The sequence below is a fragment of the Bombus terrestris genome, chromosome 1 (genome assembly GCF_910591885.1).
Source record: "Bombus terrestris chromosome 1, iyBomTerr1.2, whole genome shotgun sequence".
Lineage (NCBI taxonomy): Eukaryota > Metazoa > Arthropoda > Insecta > Hymenoptera > Apidae > Bombus > Bombus terrestris.
The window spans coordinates 14,920,647-14,946,440 of record NC_063269.1 but is presented as its reverse complement, the minus strand read 5'-3'; the positions used below and the strand labels follow the sequence as shown (position 1 = coordinate 14,946,440).

At 36.9% G+C, this 25,794-nt stretch overlaps 1 protein-coding gene across 3 annotated transcripts in view; it reads right to left on the bottom strand.

Annotated features, from left to right (window-relative positions):
- The window catches only part of LOC100648546, a 396,941-nt gene that overhangs the window by 289,000 nt on the left and 82,147 nt on the right, over positions 1-25,794 (bottom strand). Inside the window, exons 2-3 of one of the 3 annotated variants that reach the window (XM_048409433.1) lie at positions 25,448-25,560; positions 105-184 (exon numbers count right to left, since the gene is read on the bottom strand). The gene's annotated coding sequence lies outside the window, so the exon portion shown is untranslated. Of the gene's footprint in view, positions 1-104; positions 185-1,171; positions 1,304-25,447; positions 25,561-25,794 lie in introns of those variants that run through there. The other 2 variants (XM_048409440.1, XM_048409444.1) reach the window with 2 other exon arrangements.

Below are 25,794 nucleotides of genomic sequence, written 5' to 3'. Positions count from 1 at the left end.
CGTATTTAAATACCATAAATATATTTAAAAAATATGTAACCCAATTCCCACCATAATTCAAATTTTTCTCAACGATTGAAAAGAAGATCTTGGTAAAAACTCACCGATTTTTCGTCGTTGCCTGGAAAAGCCCGGCGTAGCAATCATCACGCAGTTCGCGGAGAAAGTCCCAGCGTCTACTATTCTGGAACAAAGATCGTTCTCCTGTTAAACGTCAATTAGAAATTAGAAATCGTTGGAATGATCGTCGAATGAAAACAGATGGTCGACTTGTCGCATTTAAAGAAGCATCGAAGCGCAATAGCAACCATGGCCCGTGCCGCTGTGCAAACTTTGGCACGTGTTGCACCGGAACTTCGTAGCGTTTAACGGTCCGATAAAATCTCAATTATAGTCGCTGGCGTGTCCTATGAGCTGTTGGCGATCGTGCACGCCGAGTCACACGGTCAACGAACAGACATGATTGCAATATACCGCTTCCCAGTCGACTTTATTCCCTTTCGAGCTAAAAAAATTACTCATTCCTAGTCCTGATATTTCACTACATATCAATAGAGATCACGTCACTGTAAACTATTCTGTATTGATCAATTCGATATTGATTGTATAGTGTCATAGGTGAGTGAATTTTAGACCTACCCCTCTGAATCATTTTCGTTTTTCGTTATTATCTATTTTTCTTAAGAAACACTTTTGAAGGTTTCACAATAGCGAGAGAAATGTTGTGTAATTTCGTGGAACATATTCGCCAGTCATATAGGATTAAGTGTCGTTCAACGGCAGTTGACTTCTGTCAAGTTTATGTGCCGTTAACTTAGCCTTAGTACCGGTGCTTCCAGATTCGAAATATACGACTGGACGCACAAGTAGTAGTAGTACGTGAACCTTTGACATCAGTGTTCTATTGTTCCCAAGAGTTCAGAATAATAGGTACAAATTATTGGATAAATGCTCTAAACGCCTCTAAAACTGTTAAGAGTCACCGAGGTTTAAGTTATAGCATATCTTAGCACTGTACTCATTATGAATATCAATTCACATGAAACTACACATAATATTACAACTCCTTCAATCATTTCTCTCACATAATATGAAAAAGAATTGGAATAATCACCTAAAATATTCTAACTCTTTAAAAATAGTTTAAGACACCCATAATTCTGTGACATACCTATATGCTCCATTCCAATCGCTACACCGACGTCCAATAGCAGATGTTACGATCGTTCGCGAAGAGACGCGATCGCGAGGAAAACGCGTCAGCGAGAGCCGTAAATTCTCGCTACGATTCTGATAATCGACGCCGCGAATCAGTCGTTCCCCTGTTTCGATTAGGATAACAGAGGTAGTTCAAGGTGTAACACTGAATTAACATATTAATATAACAAATTAATATAAACTTGTATATTTAACAATATTTAAAATTATAATGAACACATCACAAATGATTTAACGATGATACAATTAGTTTGTTACTGTAATTCGACCCGATTTTATAATATTTCTCGATGTATTCGTTTGACTAAGCGACCTCGATTTTATTCCTCTGAACCTCTCGATGCATTCGGTTTGAATTCTCATTTGCCACTGACTGCCCTTCGATTTTGTCCTTTGTCTTCTCTGGGAGACGACCCCCACCACGTTCGAGTTTCGCAACCGTTCGCGCCTATGATCACGTATGCCACCTTTTTTGTGTAGATAAAATAACGGACCGAAGGCGAATCGATGTTTCTGAAACTCGCTGCTTGACGACAACTATGCGTTTATCGCTATTTTGTGTATATCTCGACGGTCATGTAAGACGATCTGTCTGCAACGCTATAGTACCAAGAGAGACGGTTAGGAACACGACCTATAGTAAGCCTCGGGGCGTAACAGCAGATTTGGCGAATCCAAGTCCGACATTACATATGAAGTGGTATGTCGTGATAGGTGTAGAAGGAATGCTCAGATGTTTCAACAAAAACGTTTATTATTTAACAACTGACGTCCAATAACAACTAGCAACAAACAACAATTAACACAATTAACAATTAACAGTTAGCAACGCTTGGTAACGATCAATGCTTGACGCAGGTTATAGGAAGTAGAGCGCTCGTTTCAAGTAATCCTTCGCACTTCGCAGCTCGGGGCAGACTGAATCTCTTTGATTCAAAAGCCACGCCGATTCTTTTCTTTGTTAGCCATCGATATCGCGCGCGTCTGTTAGAAGTCCGCGACGACTGCCATGTGTGCGGTCTCCCGAAAATTCGGCGAAGGAGCCGTAGGGATATCGATGACACCTAAGGCTCGTCGGCATAGCGCTTTTAAGATAAAGCGTCTTGTGCCGCGAAACCGTTGGAAATTTCCGAGGTCGAGTGTCGCCACACATCAATTTTAACATGAGTAACACAAATATTTTTTTGTCAATTTGTTTTCATTGCACGAATGCATGTAACTCGAAGTCTATAATTTACATCGAATTTTACTAAACATAACTACTAAAAATAAGAGATATCTCAACAATTTCGAACAGAGATATACAAATATACAATCTTATACAGAACAAAAAAAGAACAGAAGAAGATTTCGAAATTTGTCTCTGAGAATATATCCTATTCATAGAATAGAAGATAAACATCGATGTAATAGATTATAATATATTGGAATAAAGACATCGTTAACGGTAGTGTAATTAACGGGAACGGAACTTGGTGTAACTCCTGCGAAAATGCAGCAGGCTTATCCATCGATAAAATCTCAATTAGAGGCCGCGACGTGACATAGGAAGCAAAGTGTTCGTGAATCGATGCGAAAGCGGCATAATCGTCGGACAGATAGTTGGGGAAAACAAGGTAACAGGCTTGGAAAAGGGCAATTACTCCGCGAGCGCATTGGTTAATGGCACGGCCGTTGCAATTTTCCACAATAAATCAGGATATCAGACAGGAAATTTAAGCCTTTATGTAAAGATACCACGTTGAATCTGCTCCGAGTTTATCTCGCCAGCGTTCGATGGCCATGGTCCAAGGGGCCATTTTCTTCGTATACGCCACCGGTGCCTGTTTTCGATAGCGTTCCCAGAATGGTCTATGGTTTCGACAGTTGTACCGGAATGTGCGTGTCTAAAAGGTGTCTGTAGAGTTGCACCTTTATGTTCGCTGGAAATCGACGTGCCAGCAAAATAATGAAAGGAATAGAATTCTATGCAATTGCTTCTTTTTTAATCCTGGATGTTTTTTTTTTTGCACGAAGAGTGTACTATTACTCATGATAGTTGCAAATTACAATTATTTATGCGTTTTTTTTGTTATAGATGGGCAACTTTTCATATTTCTTTTTCTGCAGTAAAATGATACGATGAGAGATTTTTCAGTAATGTTTGTAAAGACCAGGTTCTAAAGATTCCCTTGTGTTTAGTAATCGTCGAAGTCGCACATTTGGCAACCAACATGAGCAGACACAACTTTTGGAAAAGATGGAAAGAACTTTTGCAGTGATTATAGCTAGTTTGAGAATTTCACATGGAAGATGTTATCATATCTGAGAACTATCAATACGCTCCTGCTTTGCCTAAATGACTGGTGTAACAACTGTAACATCTGTACTATGTACATTCTTTCCAATGATTGTCTTGAAGTCGGTATTTTCTATAACAAATAAACACGTTAATGCATTAAGTTCGCAGAACTTCTCCGCTTCTGTTGACTAACTTGCATGCAATAGAATTGTTTATAGCCATCCTGTAGTGGTATTGAGCAATAGATGCAATTCTCAATCTATAATCCTTAGCCGACTGTACATTAACTAAATTGAAACTCAAACTCTATCTGGTCAAACCATTAGAAACTTTCATTTGTTATCATTTTCACAAAGATAAACTTCTTCACCACATCTAACCACTACCTTTCATGTAAAAAGATCTTTTCAAGCAATACATAAATGAAACAGAATCACCTTACGAATACCGCCACTCTAACATTTACAATTCTATTTTTAACAATGCAGATAAAAGAAAATCGATGACTATGATTCGTGTAACTCTTTTTACTATAAAACCTAGCAAATTAGAAATACGTGACGTTATCAAAATTATGATATTAACACTAGAACTATCGATAGTTAACACGAAGCTATTTCTACCAAAACCAGTGAAAATGACTGGTCTTTAAAAAATACGTAATAATAGAATATTTTTATATTTATTGATTTATGACTTTCTTACAGAAGGAATTCCATGTTTTGTAGTATATTTGTATTATTATTCCATCTGGGACCATGATATCTAAACAAGAGTTAATACATTTATAAAATTGTAGACCCAGTCATTTTGACTGGTGTGGTATTTGTAATGTTAACATCTAGCGATCGATTCGGAATTTTCCTGATTACTGATATCATCATATCGAATGATACGCAGTAAAAATTTTAAAAACGTGTGGGAAGTTGTACAAAACGAGGAAACTGGTTAATTGAGGTTCAATAAACAGATTGCAATCATTTTGACTGGTATTGGTATAGTAAGTAGCTTCGATACAAAATTATTTTCAGTTTGAATACATAAAAAACAAAATAAAATTCATTATATTATTTTTTTAACTATCGTTGCGAAAGTCATTACACATCATTGTGCAAAAATATAACATGAAGTAGAAATTTTAAAATAAAATTATAAAACCAGTCAATTTGACTGGTGTAGTAGTTTTATTGTTAATTGCGTTAATAAAAAAATCCTTTCGGCCATTTCTCACATCAAAATGTCAGGTTCCCAAAAGGTATACTTAATCTTCGCTTAAACACTTTTGTTTGAATCTCCAAATTCAGGTATCCAAGTGTCTCATAACAGACAATCTAGATTCGCGGAGTAGCCACGAAGATGAACAAACGCTAGTCAGGAAGGAAGGACAATTTCCCTAAAATGTTCCTGTGACATATTGGCGGTGCGAAATCAGTCCCTTTTAGGTTGGTTACTGGTATTTCGAGACATGAAAGACAGCCTAGACTGAATACTAAAAGAGACGGAGCTGAAGTTTTGGCAAATTGAAGTAGATATCAGGCGTCACTGCTTGCAGAGGATTTTGGTAAAAGGTTAAATGAAGTTACATGTCGAATATTATATATATATATATATATCATACATATACGTATATTTGGGAATTGAATAGTTCAACCATGAAAATAAACAAGAATAGAATTTAAATCTTTTTCTAATAGAAAATTATTAAGAAACTAAAATATCAAAAGGCTACAATTTATTAGAAGTAGTTAAAGTAAAATTGAATAAGAAATGTAAATGTATCTTACTCTGATACCTCAGAATGAAAAAAGACGGTAAAGAAATAAACAAGAGATTAATAGAAAGACATAATTGTAAAGAGAAAATTACCACAGAAAGTAATTTAGATAAGAGCATAATTCCCTAACATTTAGTTCGCATGAATACGTAATTTGAAATTATCTTTAAACCTGCATAAATTAAATATACAATTTTACCGCAGTTCCAAGTACACTTTCAAATCGACTGGAATAACGATCACTATGATCAGAAACTCTGACGAACGTTCAAACTAAAATCACCCTCTATATACACCAACTCACCCTATTCTTTGAACTACCGTTGAAACCTTTAATTTTCTCAATCCAATCTTCATCCTTTCTATTTATACCTGTTCTTAATTCCATATTATTTCACGATTCGACGAGCGATAACGCTGCAAATTTCACAACTTCATCTTCGAAGAAACGTTCGTACTCAGAGATAAGATCTAAAACGAGAAATCCAAGGACGGAATGCTTCGAGCAACCATTTCTGGTCATTATCAGATCGTTTGCGACAACTTGTCGGAGGAAACATCGATATTTGCCGCAGCACTTCAACAGTCCTTCCATTTAAAATCCGTTTCATAAAAGGTACACTTTTTTGTTTCACGGTTGTTTCACGAATAAATTTCGAATCTACACATCGTTTTCGCCGGGTCAGCTCGTTGCTGGAATTATCGTTACGGAAATCCGTGTGTGGAAGTAATTACTCTCTCCTTCGAGTTGAACCCCGGAGCACAAGCAATTAATCATCGCAGCTGCTTATCATAATTATTCGGACCAAATTTGCATCGGAAAGCCCGCGAATTTTCATAAGTCAAGGTTCATTCGACGCCCTTAAGTTTTCAAGGGAACTGAATCAGCATGATATATTATTAACTGAGATGCTTTTGTTATTACTATGCGTCTTTCGCGATTAATCCTGTGAATAATACAAGTATATAATTTTTTAAAAACTCATTGTCTTGCGCTATGAGCTATTTATTACTAAAAATTTGAAATCATTACGTACTTATTGCGTAGAAGTGAAGAATTTGAAAAAAATATAATAATGCAATAGATTTTGCTAAAAAGCAATACAGATTGTTAAATGATCAGATCTGCGTATTCAGAGGTTATATTTACGCTATTTGTTCCCAGCCACTAAGAGGAGACTAAACACGTGTTCAAACTATATATGTAGTATCAAAAATAAGAGGAGGCTGTACGCTTTGTTACGCTGCGAGATTGTATGGGTAGTATGGGTCGCGTTTCTGGCCGTCGCTCGCGGTCCTACAATGTCGCAGGCGGATCGCCTTATCTGCCCGACGAGGGGTATATAATGTATCGACGAGCGCATAGTTGTCGCCAAGCAGCAACTTTCAGAAACGTCGATTTCGGTTCGTTGTTTCAATCCACAAAGAAGGTGGCATATGTGATCATAGGCGCGAACGGTGGCGTGATCCGAACTTAGCGGGGGTCGTCTCTCCGAGAAGACCAAGAAATGATTTAAGGTCAAGTTAGTTCTTTTTGAAGATTCTAAGAGCACACGTCGAGAGGTCGGGTGTATAAAGTCTCTAAGCCGAACGAATACGTTGACATTGTTTATCACTGAATAATCTGTCACGCTTTATCATTATATTCATCGTTATTAAATACACAAACTATATCAACTTGTTAACAAATAAAGCATCTTTACTTGTCCTTGCTCTAGACACCATTTAAGATATTACATATATATACCCATTAATATAAAATGTATTAACATTAGCTATTTTTCATTTTAGATAATTTCAGATAATAAAAACTTCTAATAATCTTAAGAAATCAAATGTTTCATCGATAACACTATGATTCTACGAGTGACATTGCTGTAACTGAAAAAATGAATTCGCCCTCAACCTTACCAGCAAACTTCTTTTCACCAGACACCTATTACCAAAATTAACGCGTTCAGTTTGTTATCAATAAATCCCACGAGGTAAATTTGAAAATATGTGAAACAAAAGTGAAATATAAAAGGGGGTAAAAACGATCCACTGAGACCATAAAGCCAATAAAGCTAATAACGATAATCGCCTGTTAAGTCAGATCGTGTGGTAACAGTGTGTCAGATACATATTATCTCTAATTTTTCGATGCACACACTTATTATCGTTCGACATGCCGGCTTGGGACAGATAACGCAGGACTGGACGATAATTACGGGCGCGTGTGTTTAGGGAGGTCCATAGAAATCGATGTAATTATTCTTTGTGTGACATTTTTCTCATGATGCACGAAATGTTCACGTACCGCGCGAGATACGGTGAAACACGCGCGCGTTTCCACTGACGAGAGATACGAACGAGAATTCGAGAGCGTTCACGGTCGGGTTAATCGGTGCGAATTACGTGCAAGAGGGAAAAAGGCAGCGGAACGAATGCCGCGTGTTCGAAAAGTTATTCGGTATACAGATAGCGTGTGGAATTTATTTCTGCTTTGTTGAGAGCGATGCATTTCGAAAATTTTTACGTTTTTTCACAGATAATATTATCTTTGCCATTCATTTCTGATAACGTAATCCCTTCCCCGTTTTCTATATTTATCTGGCATTGTATGATTTAAACGAGAGTATGTTTAAATTTCCAACTAGATTAAGTAATGGGGAACCAAATGCGACCTCTGCGTTGCACCTATGATTCCGGCGAGATTTTATTTCAATTTATTGCCCTCGATGGGATTGCCCGTGAACTCGAGATTTTAAATTAATCGTATTTCACGAAAAAATGTAACGTCCCAAGAATCATTTCGACGTCTATCGTATTTAAATATATCGTGTTATGAGCAAAGTGCGGAATTTAAATAAATCACGTTTTCATTAGCCAACATCAAAATTGTTTGGTTTTTTTAATATAAATATGTCATAGATTTTTACTTAATTTTCTTGTTTTGTGTGTTTGTACTGCATATTAATTTTATACGAAATATATAATTGCGGTAAATAACTCTACTTGTAACTTCTTCATGATGTATACATTTTCAAATTGATTTGAAATTTTACCAACAGGTACAATGTAATAGTAGTGCTTCTTAGTACAGCGTAGATTTTTACTTAATTTTCTTGTTTTGTGTGTTTGTACTGCATATTAATTTTATACGAAATATATGATTGTGGTAAATAACTCTACTTGTAACATCTTCATGATATATACATTTTCAAATTGATTTCAAATTTTACCAACAGGTACAATATAGTAGTAGTGCCTTTTAGTACAATGTTAATGGAATTTCAAAAAGTTTATAACACACATAACATCACTATATGCATGCATCATGTATTTAGATACATATTACACTAAGAATTAGTTTATATATGAAACTGAAATTTCTTCTCAAGTGTCAAGTTTCAAGTTTCACTGTACTGTAGATGGCAGATTCTGATTTCAATCACTATTGAATGATTCGATCAGTAACGCCATTTCCAACAACAATACGTAAAACGACTTCTATCTCGAGATTCTTGGGTAAAAAGCTGCCGCAAAACGAACCGATAGTCCTACCGATAAGAAGCATCGATAAAGAATTCATTTCACCAATGCGGCGTGTCTCCATCGCGATTCGATAGACGTGTGTATGGCTCGACGCGAACGAGTCGCTGACATTCGCGATAATCGAAAGCCAAACTTGCTCTTGGAGGAATCGATCAACGATCGATCTTCGTCTCTAGAATTCCCATTAAACTTCTATAGAACTACAAGTGCGTCGATTTCCTTTCTATTTTCCTTTCCTCCTTTCGTTCACAATTCGATTTAGTAGTTTCTATTCGAGCTTATTTACTTTCTTCGAAGAGATCTACTGTAAACTTGAAGCTAATTGTTCTTTCACATTTAAAAATGAACAGCGAAAAAGAAAGAGGATGTGGAAAGGAGGAAGGGAAAGAAAATTAGAGGAAACTCGCTGGAAATTGCGTGGTTCTCCCCTAATCCCATGCTTGTCCACTATTTTACTTTGGATAAAGGTGAATGTGTATATACATTCAGCTTAAACCACGGCGTTAGCAGCATACCAAATTAAAATATAAAATAACAAAGAAGTAAGAAACAACTAAGTATGTAAAACGTAGCAGAATATTCTACTTTAAAAACGAATTTGTTACAATGTTTGCTTTTAAGAGTCAAATTCGGATAATAAGCTAAATTATTCATTCTTCAGCAATAGCTTTCGAATATTTGCGCGAGTTCACGGGGGAACGAGAAATGCAAACGACCAAGCCAAGGTAATATTCACGTCCCACTTTTCAGAGCAAGCAAAAGTAACAAGAAGAGTAGCGAGAGGGAAAATGTAGACCGTACCTTTCCGAAAATCAAGACCTTGTTATTGTATTTTCTGCTGTATAACGAACACTTAACCTTTCGACCTGGCCAACAACGATAAGACGAAGAAACGAGAAGAGCACCAGCTCCGTGCAACAGCCTGCCGAAAATCTGCTTTCCAATAAGCGACACAGTATAGAATGTTGCCCAACGAATTTTGCCATCCTGATCTCTGATGCAATTCTATGCAAAACAAGTGGCCCCTCTGCCATCGAATCTTTTGTATCTCGGTAATTGCGCTATAAGCAGATTGAAAACTTGCGCGAGCAAACTTCTTAAGTAGGTATTACGAGCTAAATGTTTCGTACCGAATGATATTGTCAAGAGCTGAAGGATCTTGGAGCATCGTGGAAGCTCGTAGATGGTACAAGACACAGAGTTCAGAAAAAAGAGGTTTCAGGATCATATTATTTTTTAAGTGTATAGTACGGAACAAGATATACTATTGAGTGATCTGATATGTTAGGACTGACGATGAGACCCATTTACAATAAATCCAAATTTGTCAGGTATAATGTACATTATGAAAATAAAATTATAGAATTTATTTTAAATTATAGAATTATGTCTGATTTATACAATAGCTCACGAAAGTATTCCAACACTCGTAGAAATCTTTTATGAATATATTATATGCGTTATACCAAATATTTTGAAATTTCAGTAGCACTAATGAGATCTGACTATCATCGTTGCGTTGGTGAAGCTTAGTTATCAGTTTTTTTATGGCGAATGTCCAAATACTTTTGTGAACCACTGTGTGTGTAAATTATTCTACTTAAACTTCGTGGTGGCAGTGTTCCTCAACACCTAAACTTTAACGAAAACGTCGCATAAAATATATTTCCAAATAGTTTCAATAAAATCAAGACAGCACAGAGTCGTTGAAGGCCAGAGAAGGAAAAATGAAACTTTGCAATAAGCGAGGGGTCGAACTGTTGGAGAAGCAATGTGCCATGTCCAATTGGTCGGCGTTTCTCGGAAACGCGGTGTTCCTTTGGTCCGTTTTCAATTTCGTCGCCCTCGTTGGATACTGCAACCGCATCTTGTAAGTTGTAAGTCACTCGAAACCGATCACCACCGAACTTCCACCAGTTCGACATATTTTTTTTTCTTCCTCCATCTGGAAACTTCAATTTCGTACCAAACGTGCATTCGTCTTCGAATAAAATCCTTGATGCTACTGTATCTTGACAGGTCCTAATTTCGGAATTGCCGAATATCATAAACAATTATATGAAGCGAGAATGATAAAATTTATCAATTAAAGCAGGGTACAAATGGTTGAAGGTGTTGTATGGTTAACAAATCGATATCGAACTGGGAGAAATGGAAGATATTATACTTGGTGACGGTGGGGAACTCGTCGTGTTCAGGGACACACGTAGCAAAAATTTTTCCAATAAATGGAGCCACGATACTGCCAGGAAAGCAATTTCTGACTGCCATTTCTCGCGCTGTTCCATGTGGTCGCATGCATCACGAAGTTCAGATTCGAATTATCTCCGATCCATTCTGGACGTCATCTAATACGTAGGAGTATCATCTTGTCTGACCTGTCTGTCCTCAATATGATTGATAAGTGTTTAAATTACAAATAGAATATATACAATTATTAGAAGCAGTGTTGATGGATTTTGACTCTACTTAGAAGGAATTTATTTAGATTGTTTGACCATGAGCGGAATTATTTATGATCACAATACTTTTTATTGCATTTGATTAATATTACAATCGCGCCATAGCTGTTATATTATTCTCTTTATTATAAAAACTACAAAATACAAAGAAAAATAAAGTATTCTAATATTGAATGACTTAATCCACGTTGTTACGAAAGAGTTGTAATTATATTGTGAATCATATTTCCCCGAACACAATTAACGAACTGGTATCTAAATGTTATAAGAAATACTTCGCTTCCGATATTTTTTATACTGTTATTATATTATATCCATTTTATGTACATATCTATGCATTTTTACATTCACAAACCATGATCCAGCGATATGTTTTGAGAATTAAATAAATTTTAATTTTTGTATTATAATATCTGCTTGTAAGTTAATTAAAATAAATGACTGTTAAATCAAGGAATTTTGACAATATTTGAAATTACCAGAATCTTATTGAATTTCCTCTGCAAATTAATGAATCTCATCACGAATGATAAAACTGCAATTAAAGTAACATAAAAAGAGATTAAAACTAACAAGTTTAGTGTATATTATAGGTAGATTATAGGGAAACAGCAAAAGGATCGTTTTTTGATATGTCGATTCTGGGGAAAGCACCTCGCGAGTACGCTTACTCCGATACGAAACGAAGAAATTCCGATTCGGCTGTGAACGAGAATGGCGAAAGCTGTTTGCATCAATTGCTGTCATCAAATTTGCGTTATTCTTCTGGATCACGAGACCGAATGGGATCGTAAGAACGAATCCGTATTATTACGATGGTCGTCACGATGTCGCGTTACGCCAGCCAGGAGAATCTGTATACGCGTTTCGCGACCGCTGTAACGGGAATTTCTAAACAAGCATACCGTTTCAGTCGCGGATACGGCCGATACCAGAACGTGGTTCGTGCCAAACGACAGGAAAATTTCTCTGGGGATGCCGCTTTACGAGAGCTGCCCGACTAAACGTATTCAGCCAGTGAAAATCTTCTTTCATATCGATTGAGACTTAATTTCAATTGCTGATACTTGAAATAAGGAATTAGTACTCAAAAGAGTAAGCGAAATTGTAAATTATTATTTACGCGTATTCTATTGAATATATAAAGAAAAGCAAATCTGGGACGTAAATAAACAATATATAAACAAATAAATTGGAATTAAGTGTAAACAAACCGAGGATATAAAGAGGAGGAATTAAAATTAATTTATTATGAAATGCATGTTTCTAACATATAGATTTTGGTTCAAGAAATTTTTGTGATCATCTAGGACATTCTTAATTTTTCATCAATTGATCCAATATCTATTATCCATCAGTAATAACAAAATTATCAAAATGACAAGTTTTATATGTTAACGAAATATATGTTAACTTTTATTGAAATTATATATTGTATATTTAGGTGCATATTGCAAAGTGGTAATTTTGGCGTTAATGGAATATGGAACGCAAAATAACGATTTCCCCTAAATCTCTGATATCAGTGATATATTTTAGACATAATATTCAAGTGCAACTAAATAATATGGAAACGAAACAACAAGAATTATACATATTAATATATTAATCACAATCTATCCAGGAAACTATTTTCATCGGGATATAAAAATATGCACGTTAATCGATTTTCTAATTCTTATAAAGAATATTAGTGACTATTTATTTATGTGATGCAATGTTTCGCATGGAACACAGTATGAAAGTAACTTGTTAAAGGATAACATAGCGAGAACAGGAGTGTCAGGAGGTCGATGTGGTGTCGCGTCGGTTTTGATCCATTCTAACGTCACCACAATGCGTGGACGGGCAAATCCGCGTGTTTGTCGACCTATGTTCGACAGCTTTGACGTGTACCCGTAGGGACGCCGGTCACCGGGGGATCAAATCTGGAGATGACCAAACCGCTGTCCCACTACCATGGCCAATTCAGGATTGGCGCTATCCAATCCTGTAGGCGATCAGGTATCGATGTATACAACCGAGTTACGACGTCGATAACGTCTACGTCGTCGTATTACTCTCGAGCCAGCCACAAGATCGAGGTTCCAATACGCGCCCCAAATGAAACTCCATTCTTTATTAATCAAGATGATATTGCTTCTTGCAATTTCCTCGTAAAAGTAAAAATTAATCGTCTCTGAGACTAAAACGATGAAGCCATTAGGAGATAAAAATCTAAAACATTTGGAAAAATACCGAAGAGACAAAGCATGTGGTATAAAAAAAAATGTTAAAAAGTTAAAACTTATGGGTTATTCTAATTTGATTACTAGATGTTGTAAAGCCCCAAAACCATATTTTCTGTCTCCCTTTTTCGTTTCCTCTACTAATATACATACCATCAAAATAATAATCACACAGCTCTTCCAATACTGTTAGCAGTATACGCGGCGCAAAAAACATCAGAAGAAAATCGAAATATGTCACGGTTCGATAAAGAAAAATAACAGCAAACGTGCTACGTTGCTCAACCTATTTACCATATATATATATGTACTCGTCAGCCTTCGAATGTTCTACTCGAAACTTATCAATTCCATCGACCACGAATATCCACAGATTAGCCGCGACTCTTATTTTCGCGTCAGCATCTAGCATTCGTCAGGCGATATGCTGGTACCGAACCGACCAAAAAGTCCTCTATTTTTCCTGTGGAGTTTCTTCACTGGGAAATTCCACTTTCTATCCTACGATTAATCTCTCCGTGGGCAGCAATTCCGTCCGCGTTCGTCTGTTTACAAAAACCAATCGCACACGTCAGAGGCCTTTCACAGACCTTTATTAAAACATTGTTGGTCTGGAACGGCGATGAATAGCCATCAAAGGAGAGAAAAAGAAAGGCAGAGGGAAGAAAAAAGGGAGGCAAATTTCACGTTCGCGATCGATTACGTAGTCACTCTGAAAAGAGGTCGTGTTCCGCGCGATTAAAAAAAAAAGAGGAGCTCGCGAAAAATGCCTGACCGCTCAAAGGAAGTCGACCGCGTTTGTCCAGCCGTTTTTCAGTTCCTTCCACGTTTATAGAATATTCGCGGCTAAATATTTAATGAATCTCTTCCACTCACTAGCGACTAACAAATAACACAAACGTGGTCGTTGCGCTTGTTCGTCGCGTCGTTTTCAATTAATCAAGATTACAGGAGTATCCCGCGCACGGTCCCAAACAATGAAACAACGACGTTCCATTCATTCTCGGTTGCGTGCACCAGAGATCCCGATTTTCGTTTCCATTAATTTCGTATAATTGTAAGCGGATGAATGAAGTACCAGGGCCCATTGTTCCACGAACGAACGAACAATACTCGTTACGCGGTTGCTCCCTGTTGCACGTCAGCGCCACGAAACCAGTCCTACTCCACTTTCGTTAGACGCCTTCAACTTACTCCTCCAGGCCGCTCACGTATGCCGTAGTCTTGAAACGATTAAACGCAGAACAAGCATCTACGATCAACACGAATGGAAAGGAGTTCTGATGGAACAGATGATTACGGGATCGAAGACCGATAAGAGATGAACACGGTAAGTTTGCTGAAAATTAAGGGGTTGAATGAAGGGCTTTGTCGATGTGGTGTGAGATTAAAATGTTGTAACGAGACGGTTTTTTTTATATATAGAGTTTGTTCGGGATTATCTGACCATTTTGAATATATTGAGAACGAATCGTGTGATTTTTATATAAGCTAGGAATTAATTAAAACAGATATTACTTTGTATGTGTGAACAATCACACTTCAGTTGCGTTACTCAATCAGCAGTGAAATGTTGAGTGAGCAAATGTATCGCGTTATTGATAGCGATAAAACGAATAGATCAACGAGTCTGTATTAAATTTTGTCTTGAAGTTAAATATTCATCAAATATTCGATTGACGCATAAGGCTTACGAGAATGATTCAATAAGTAAATTCTAATGAATTTGAAGAAACTTCATGAATGAATTCGAAACGATCCTATTGATGTTACGCTTTTCTATTATTTTCAATAATTTCAGTGACATTTAATTACACATTAAAAGTAGTAGAGATTAAAACAAGAAAATTTCCTTAAATTTACTACGAAAAACTATTTGTTTAATTAACGCAATACCTTTGCAATCTCTAAAGAAGCGCATCCTACCATTGAAAGCTTACTTTTTATAACTGATGCCTTCTCACAGAACGCATAATTGTACGTGGTCGTTGAACGATTTAAAAGCAGATGTTGGTGCGACAAAAATTCAAGCGTAAGCGTATCAAGCTTGAACATGCACAGATTAGTCAGAGATTATATGTATGATGCTCACTGAGCAATCGTTATTGTACATTACACGTATCAAATACGAAACAAACGAGTTTTTTCGTCGACTGTGTTTCAATTAACCCGAAAGTTAATTAAAACGTCTCGTAAGCGGATATCATAGCAAGTAAAACAAAAACAAAAAAAAGATGATATTTACATTCCTCTTTTTTCGAGGTCGTTGAATAAAAGAGCATACATTTCATGAATAAGTTGGAAACGTTCGTTTTCTTATTTATAGATAATTAAAATTACGAGGAAATAGAATTTATAGCTAATTGAAATTACTAGACACAGAGCTGGAATTACGAAGACGATGCATCAAACAAGAAATCTAATTACACGCAAATTAGGATATCTCTTGTCATTACCAAGAGGGCGTTAAAAAGAATAAAGTAGAATTTTCAAATTAAAGGATCTTTAATTAAGGCAGAATGTTTTACCGATTCAAGCCCAACGAGCCGTTATTTCAACGGTCCCTGGATGAAAATATTCATTCAAGAATTTTTAATCTAAAATAGAACAATTTTAAAACTGAGGCAAACAAAATTTTGTAGCAAAATACATGACACGATTGACACAAATAATTTCAAATTTTCAAATTTAATTAATGTAGAATATTTCACTTGTGCAAAATTAACAGATTGTCATTTTATCATTTCCTTCCTTCAAATATTCATTACAACATTTTTAAATTAAAATTAAGAAATTTCAAAACCCATGTGAACAAAATTTTGTAACAAAGTACATGACGTTATTAATGGATTTGTAATTAATACAAAACACTTTACTGGTTCGAACTTAACAAGATGTCATTCATATTCATAAACACAAATGGATAAAATTCTGTAAGAGTATGTAACACGATTGACACGAATAATCTGACGAGGAGTAAGGCGTGTTTCATAACAGATACACTTAATCAGAAGCAATAACCACCACGTAAGCTCATTGTTTCGAAGTCATTGAACGGATCAAGGCGTATATAATCACGCATTGATTGATTCGATCTATCATGCAATTATACCGACCAGTAATCTACCCTAATGTCTTATCGAATGCGAGACAATCCTTCCCAATCAGCTGTTCGGGGCTAAATTAATTAAACAGTATCGTGTGATGATCGGTTTGGTAATCAGTAAATTAATCCGTGCTATTAGTTGTTGTTAATAAACAGAATGAACAATAATCTACATAGCACTCTTCGGTCAAAGTACCCTAGAATCATCGTTACCAAACCAACTCCATATGTGCATCTCCAAATCCAAATATTAGGTCGTCAGAAAAATGTCTTTATTTTATATTTAATTTTATAAGGAAATAATGGATGCACGACATTTTCTATTTTATATTATTTTATCGAATTACGTATGATCGATTTTATTCTATCAAAATAAAAATCACAGCGTTCGACAGATTAGGTTTCATGTTTGTACGATGCATCTTTTGCATCGTTGTGATAGACGTGTCTATAAAAGAAAGACACTTTGCGGACGACCTAATACATACATACTATTTTGTTACTGAAAAGGACTATAGCCTTTGAGCAACTACTAAATATAATATAATTATAATATTAAAGGTATGATTATAATCATTAAAATATCAAAGTTTCGTATTAGTTAGCAACTGTAATTAAGCATAACATAATTTAATTCATTATTCGGAGACTAATTGAAAAAATTCTGTACAACCATTTTCTTCATTTTGCACGTTGTTACATTCTGTTACAATCAACTGTCGCGTAAAGTGAAATGTTCACTCGCAATTCACTGATTCTATTGCGAAAAGTTTCATGTCCAGCTTTTCTTCTATATTATAGAATTTAAAAATTCATTTCTCTGAGAAAATACATACTGATACAACTAATTGTATATTATGAAAACTTTTACTTCTATTTTCTTTTCTATAATATGGAGTTTAAGAATACACTTTCTTTACTTTGAAGCATTATAAACATAGAAGCTTTCAAATTTTCAGTAATAATTACGAACTAAACTAGGTTGAGTTTGTTATAAGAACTTTCCCTATTTATACACAGCGGTGTACTTCTCAAACTCGCTGGAAAACAAACATTCCTCTGAAACCAACCACCACAAATTATACAGTAACGATGACAATATAACGAGATACCAAGTTACATCTTGATCCCGTAATTAGGCCACTCCGTCAACGTCGCGGATAATTGGATCGGATTGACCGATCCACGTGGAGGCTGACAGACGGGCGCACGATCGCGATCACTAATCGATAAGTCACTACTAACACGGCATTCTGATAACACGGCTAACAGTCGGTGATTCGAACGGATTACCAACAACGGATGATCAACAAGCGCTACTTCCGATGTCAGTAGTAAATATTCCAGTGGTAACTGTCAAATTAACTGGCAGATTGAAAATGTGTGGAAAGCATGGCAGTCCTCACCCTACTCTGAGAGTTGAGAGACACATTCTCTTTGTATATATATATGTACAGGGTATTCCATTTGAAGCTTCACACGTAATTATTTCCTGAATTATTTATTATTCAGATATATCTTTCAAATAAAACTTGATTTTTCGAAAGGAATATGTTGTGATAGTTATAAAGGAAGACTACAAGGAAAGAGCACAAGTAACGTTTTCTATTTTTTACAACAGAGTAGTTCTAAAATTCAGTGCGCTGTCAATCAATCCTATCTCTGTGTCTCTTTATTTGATCTTGAAACTAAACACGTATACGTTGATCTCCTCATTTCATAATTTTAAACTACAGTAGGATATGTTATAACGAACAAGGACTATAGCAATCAGTACTTACTAATAACACCAGAATGCTATAATGAACAAAGATGCTGCAACGAACATAGAAAAGGTATTATCCATTTATTTGATCAATTTTTTATTCCTGCTAATCTTTTTTCTAGGAAATTTAGTAATATAAGAGAGATGTTTTGTTCGTGATTAGAATTATTAACTTTTCAGGCAGCACTTTCGTTATAATGCGCAAAATAGATTATTAGTTTAATTCAATTATTTCCTTACTGATTATTTCTAATTGCGTGCAAAGCTTCAAATGAGACACCCTCTATACATGAACCCTTACCCCGGAAAGTGGAACGCGTGTATTCAGTGGTCCTGTTAATCCAGCCACGTCAAACAGCTGCGTGCTTTCCAAGTAAACTATACCAGGTTGCATCGCGAGCCACATTCGCGTTTGCGTTCATGTTCACGTTCACGCGTGTGCTGCATCAATCTATCGCATAGGCCACGTGTGGCTGGGTTATCGCGAGGCTAACCCGTGCCCGTTATAAATGCAATCGGATTTTAAAGCTCTGCGGGAGCACCGGTCATCCGGTCTGCCGATTGTTACGACGTGGAAACACTGTCTCGATACTGTCCCCTCCTCCTCTGCTATTCTCCAACAATAACCAGCCACGGATTAAAGTGGTCGTGGATTTTGAACGCGAATCGCTGAAATTATCGATCCAACTAACGTTTCCGGAAGCTGTATCATGTTCTGTAGTATCCCAGTAGCTGTAGGGTAGAATTTTGCTTCGTTATGTAATCATTGTTATTTTTACTATCTTGAAATTGAGTTCGTGCAACGAATCTTTGTTATTGTATATCACTTACACACAGGCTTGTCCATAAGGATTAAGATGATAGTCCTGTCTAATAAAATTCACTTCATTTCCGCAGATACTCACTGTTCATGGTGATCAATAATAAAATTATTGATTCGATCAATCTCGATATTTGTGTTATTAGATTTTTCATTGTTTGTTCTTCTTTCGTTTTATGCCTTTCATCAATGATTCCAAGTCTTAGAATGTATCATTTTATTTATCACAAGCTTCCTCGATTGGAATTAAAACAAGCTTTTTGTACTATTAACATGTTGACTGCCACGGGTGTTTTCAAAGAAATCTCCGTCAGGCCACGCGTGCAGCAGTTATCCCATCGATATTTTAGTAATGCGAGTCGCACAAGTGGTGGTCTCAAGAATGATCTCTCGTTTCGTTTGTTCGCAACATTAAAGCCACTAGCTGTTGTTTAATATAATGAAGGAAAGTATGGTATAGATTGTTCTGACCAAATGGTTTCTTATGCCATCACAATTAGAAAAGGAATCAAATGGTACAGAAAACTTGGCATTCGACCCCTGCTGGAAATTTCTGTTGTAAACGCTCTGACAGTTTACAAAATCGCAACAAGGAAGAATATAAATATTAGGATATTTAGACAATTATTAGTTGCAAAATTATTAGGGTTGTCTGAAAATACAAAAAATTCTTGTCTTCGACGGAGTCGGCATAATGTCGCCGTTCGGAGAAATGATTCCGGAAGAAGCATTAGACGCGCATGCGAACTATGTTATGCAAATAAAAGACGTCGAATGGACCGAACAAGGGCACAAAAGAATTTAAAGAAAACAACTTATTGTCCAAATTGCCCCGACCAACCTCATCTATGTATGGAATGCTTTAAAGTTTTACATTCTAAATAATTTTTTAATAAACCATTTTCGTATTACTTTTATAACAATTCAACAGTTTTGTTATCATGGAATATCTTTTCAAATACCTACGACTATCCTTCGTAAGTAGTCAAATAAGCGACACCCGAATATGGGTTCCGCAGCCCGTCCAGAAACTATGCTGACACTCGAATACGGGTGCCGTGGCAGTCAACGTGCTAAATAAATAATAATTGTTATAAATAATCTTTATTATCAGCATAAATACAGAGTGTAAGGGGAAAGCCTAGAACATTCGCAAAGATGTCTAAATTTCGATTGAACTCTCGAACACGCACCAACTAAGAAGAACGGGGCCCATTTGGGTTTGCGTGAATGTCTCGGAATGGGACTCGTGTTCACGTTACACATATTATCGATCCTCACGAGGTCTGAACTGTCTCTAAGACACCAAAGAGGCAAATTAGGGAAATGCCATTTGAGGGCTCGTCTTAGGGACAGGTTGAGGTAAATCGCAATGGTACCATATGTTGCGATGAGCGTCCCGTTGTCCGCGAACAGTTCGTACGCGTTTTTGTTGACGTGCCCGTGTATTTTGCTGCGGGGATATACGCTATGTCGGCGCCGGTGTCTACAAGGAAGGAAATCTTCGTTCTCTTGACGTGACGAAGATGGGATCCCAGGCCGTCGTCGTCTGCCGCCTTTACAGACAGCTGGTCCCGTTTCCTTGCTTCCATTTGCAAGAGCACTGGCATTTGTGTGCGCGATCCTCGCATGTTCGGCGATAATAATAAAGATCGGGGTCTTCTCGATCGCCGACGCGGACGATGATCGAGATTCAAGGCGTTTATTTTAGCTTTTATTCGGTTCATATCGCTTTCTAACGCGTTGAGAATGGCGAGCCACTCGTTCATTCCAGAGTTTTGCGGAGCTGAATCGGTTACCGTCGTTATTCGGGCGGTTCGCTGATAATCCTGTCCAAATTCCTTTGCAATGAGGTCCGCTTGCTTCAATAGCTTTTCCGGATCAGAGTCGTCGACTTCTGCGAAGATACGCCTAATACGGGCGGGTAATCGACTGCTCCACAGCGAGAGGATGAAATCGTCGGGGGGTGGAGGGGCTCGCGAGTTCTTTAAGATGTTCGTAAAATTGAGATGGCTTCCGGTCACCCATCTCCTTGTTCTCCACCATCTTCTTCGCCCCGGCGCTGTCCGTATCGGTTAATGGGCGAATAAGCGCGCGTTTCAATTTCTCGTAGCTCCCGATGGCTGGGAGGTTCGCCAGTATGTCTTCGATATGCTGTAGGTATCGGCCCTCGAGGCATTTAGCTAGAGTCACGAACTTTACATCGTCGTCCGTAATCTGCGCTACGTTGAATTGCTTCTCCAATAGGGCGAACCATACTGTGGTGTTCGTGGGCAGCAACGGAAACATGCTGACCGTTTGATTGGCAAAATTTCCTAGATTCATATTTTCCATAGCACTGACACACTCAGAATCGCGTTGATTGAAATCTCAGTGGCACTATCACGGTCATCTCTGTCACTATAAATCAGGTCGGGATCATCAGTGTCAGGTTATCAGATCGTGATAGGTACTGAAGAAGCACTCGAATATATTTAACAATAAATATTTATTAATATATATTCTATGTGTACACTTATGCGTAGAACTCGCGATTACTATTATCGATTCGCGATTACAAATTCGAACTCAACTCGATACGTTTCGATGTGCGATTCAAGTTGGATGATGATTGCCTAAGATGTCGAGAAACTCGGATCAGCTATTACTGCAAACTACCAACTATCAATTCGGACAGGCGTCTAACGACTGACTTTCCGTCAGAATGATGCTGCATAGGAAAATTATGAGGGGGTGTGTCTAAGGATACGAGATCATCTGATTCGTTGAGGAAAGCCTTGGTTCGAAAAGTAAGGGAAATGGACGTCGCTGTTAATTGGCTAATTTTGTGTTGGTAGCAGGAAAAGAATGCTAATCGCCCTTGAGGGAAAGTTGCTAGCGGGAAGCATCGTACGTGAGAAAAGCAGATTTCCCGTATCTTCCCGTAGTGGGTGGTAGATAGGACAGAAACCGTTAGAAAGTTTACTGTCGAATGCCGCTACAAGGTTATCTGATAGAGTAAGTATAAATTCAAGTATAAGTACAGTGTATGCTAATCCAGATTCGCACGTTGCCAACGTTACATTACAACAGAGCTTATGGGTATAATTACGAAATAATTCTGGCCTGTCTATATTCCGCTGCACCATCTGTGCAAGGCGTGTTCCTAAAAAGGCTATAAATTGATTTAATGATAAATAATATTTAATGGCTTCGAGGATTAGGAGAACTAAACACTAGAGCAGATATAGAGTTTTCCTAGAAGTGAGAATTGCTTCAACATACACAATAATTCTTAATCTGTTATTATCTCTTGCAAATAAGTTGTACAATCTTCTAGCAAGTGTTTTGCATCGTTCTCTCACATATAACATCTTCATTAACGAATCCTTTCCCTTATAATTTACATTAATTACAACCTACCTATGATTGCTTTAAATCATTCTATGAAGGTATTTTTCATAATATGTTAATTCAGGTGTTTACTTTTTCAAGTATTTCTAAAAATCAAAAAAGAGTACAAGCAATATCATCATATAAAGAATATCTAGTAATTTATTTCTAACATTAGTTGTCATTCTGAAATCACTAGCATATATGGCCTAAATGTTTGCGTAGTAGATATTGCCCACCTCAGACAGACGAAAATTTTCGAATCTGCTACATGACTCGACTTATCGATAACGTACAAGAATTAATTTCATGAACCCTCATACGCATTCAAACTTGGTTTCCAGTTAGAATTGAACCGTTGTCGATGAGATCGGAATTGACCTACATAGATGGAAAATTATGTGGTCTCTCGAGCGACGCCGAGGGCAAATCGCCTCGCAGTACATACACGTCTAACGTCCGTGATCGTCGTGCGTCAGTGTTTGATCTTGGTTAGCCTTGATAATGTCCTCGTAAGTTCTCCGAGCCGCAGTCATATTTCCTCAACGGTGTGAAACGTACCTCTTCGGTAGTTTCTGGTAGAAAGTTGGCACGTCGTAAATCAACAGACTTAGAAAGCAAATCCAAATAAAAATTTCCAAATAATTCGACAAGCAATTCATTTAATCGCAAATCAGAAAGCTAGAGTCCAATAAAAAGAAACGAAGATATTTCCGTAATTACAATTCAAAACTAAATTTACGTAGATTATGTTTGTACGTCATATTTAATACTTCGTGAAGTAGAAAGTGTTATTTCCATCTGTAAGTAAGAATTGTGATAGATGATAACAGAATAAGAGAAGCGACTAACAATTTAATATGAAATGAAATTCCTCGTTTCCTTTCGTTTCCATGTTTGGAGCTCTCAATTGGACAGAGTTAAACCTTCATCAGTCCATCAATCTCCACTCTAAAAAGCCAAGAATTCTGTATTGCTCTTTACAAACAGCTCAGTTTTTCAACTAGTGGATGTATACTTTTGATTTAAGAGCAAAAATTGCCCCGACGAGCAAGAAATAAATTGCAACTGGTTAATAAACGATCCGCCATGGTTTGTCCGGACTAAATATCTCATGAGCAATAAACTACGACCATTGTCATAAATTCGAATGTGTTTCCCAAAGTAGTTAATACTGGGGAACGTTCGTGTTGTTACCGTAATCTTCTATCGAAATTACACTTCGATATTTACCCGAAAGCAATGCAAATGCATTACGTGCGTGCACACAAATAAATTGTAAGAGAAATAAGTTAACGGGCCTGGTGTGCGCGCGTTATAACTACAATGTAACTGCAATGCGGTTTCCCCATCGGCAGGCAAGGTGCATAATTAGAGAAAATGTATAGGTGTAATCAATGAAATTACCAGATAATATAATTGACATTACTTGACATACGCTGTATGCTTAACATTAGTACAACTCCTGCGTCGCTGTTCTCCGATCACTGTACAATATAATATCACTTTTAACATGTGCATTTGAGAAACCGTATCGCCGTTCGAATCAGCTAAATCGACAGTGAAACAAAAGATTGTGATTGCGACACGAAAATTTTGTGTAATAACTGTTAACGAAAGTGATTGTCGTTTGGTAATCTAGGTATAAAGTGCTATACACGTATCGATCAACTATGTATATTCATTTAGAATTCACTTTTCAATATTTATATTAATACATTATAATGCAATAATATTTTTAATCAATCGAATGCTTAATAAGCGATGCATAATAAATGAGTAAAGTCATATGTAGAATAGTTATACAGTGGCTATAAAAAGTATTTGCACGTTGTATTTAATATAGCACCTATATTGATACTAATTAATTAAGAGTAAATGCATTAAATAAAGTGAATATTATTCCTTTCTTAAAAGGAATATCTTATATCTTTGAATCCATATCAAGTTACTCCCTTGTTCAACTATTTCATACTTTTTTTAGCCACCAAATAGCATAAAAGTGGAAAAAGTCTTTTTCTCGCGTGATTCTCGTATTTAAACTATATATTTGAATAAATTATATGTTAGTGCATTTGAAATATTCGAAGCATTAACATTATATTATATCGGGCTATTTTTGATACTAATGTGTACTCAAAAGGTTTAGCATATCGGACCAGTCGATACAAGAAGCTTATAAAAAGATTTACGATACTTTGAACTCCCGTTGAAGCAAGAGGAGCCATGTTTGTTGAAATCAATCACGAGAGAAGGGCACACTCGTCTCTCGTTACGCTCATCCCTCAACTGCAGCGGTATAAAATAGCGGTAGCGGTGCTCGTCGCAATTTAACAGGGTTGAAATATCGCGGATAGCATCGCTTTATAAGGCGAGATATTAAGAGCGTAGCCAACGATTTTACGGTCCATTGTGCCAAAAGACAGTTGGAGAAAATACAGCGGCGTGTATCGACTCTATATATTTCTCGTTGAGAAATCATCCACGACACAATACATTACTTTATCGAGCTCCCATAGCGTGATCATACCGTGGATCGTCGTATCGTTCGACGTGAAAATAGGCCGTGCTCATTACCGCCCACGACAAATTGCTATCATTTAATGCTACTAAATGATCACTGCCGGAGCTGGAAGCTTTCGTGCAACGATTCCCTCTCCCCTTTCTTTCTCCGTCTCTTTACTTCCACTTCACCCATGCCTCGTATACAGACACAGAACAAGCCATGGAATCGCGCCAAAAAGTTTCGAGTAACTCGAGTGCTTCGCTTGATTCGAAGAACACGAGGAGAAAACATCGCATACCGCTAACTTTCCCGCTGCTAACCGACTCGCAATGCGCTGTCCGTTGAAAAATAATCCAGAGAATGGGAACTTTGACTCACCCCGATTCTTCTGTGACTCCTACTTGGCCGACCTTCAGATAGCTCGCCGATGAATGGAGCATCGGGAGGGAGTCGGATCAATGTCGCGATACTACGTTCCGGATCGTTTCAGTCTGAAATCGAAAAACGATGATGTTTGTATACCTAGTACTGTTCGTAATTACTTCACTTCAATAATTGATGGATTACTTGAGCTTAAATTTCAGACACGTACAATTTCTAACTAATAATTTTTAACGCTTCTTTTTACATTTTATAGATAAAAACATATTTGTAATTCAACACAAGTTTTTAATCGAATCTCATGAAGTGTAACTTTCGTATTGGAGTTAATTTAGATTCGTAAG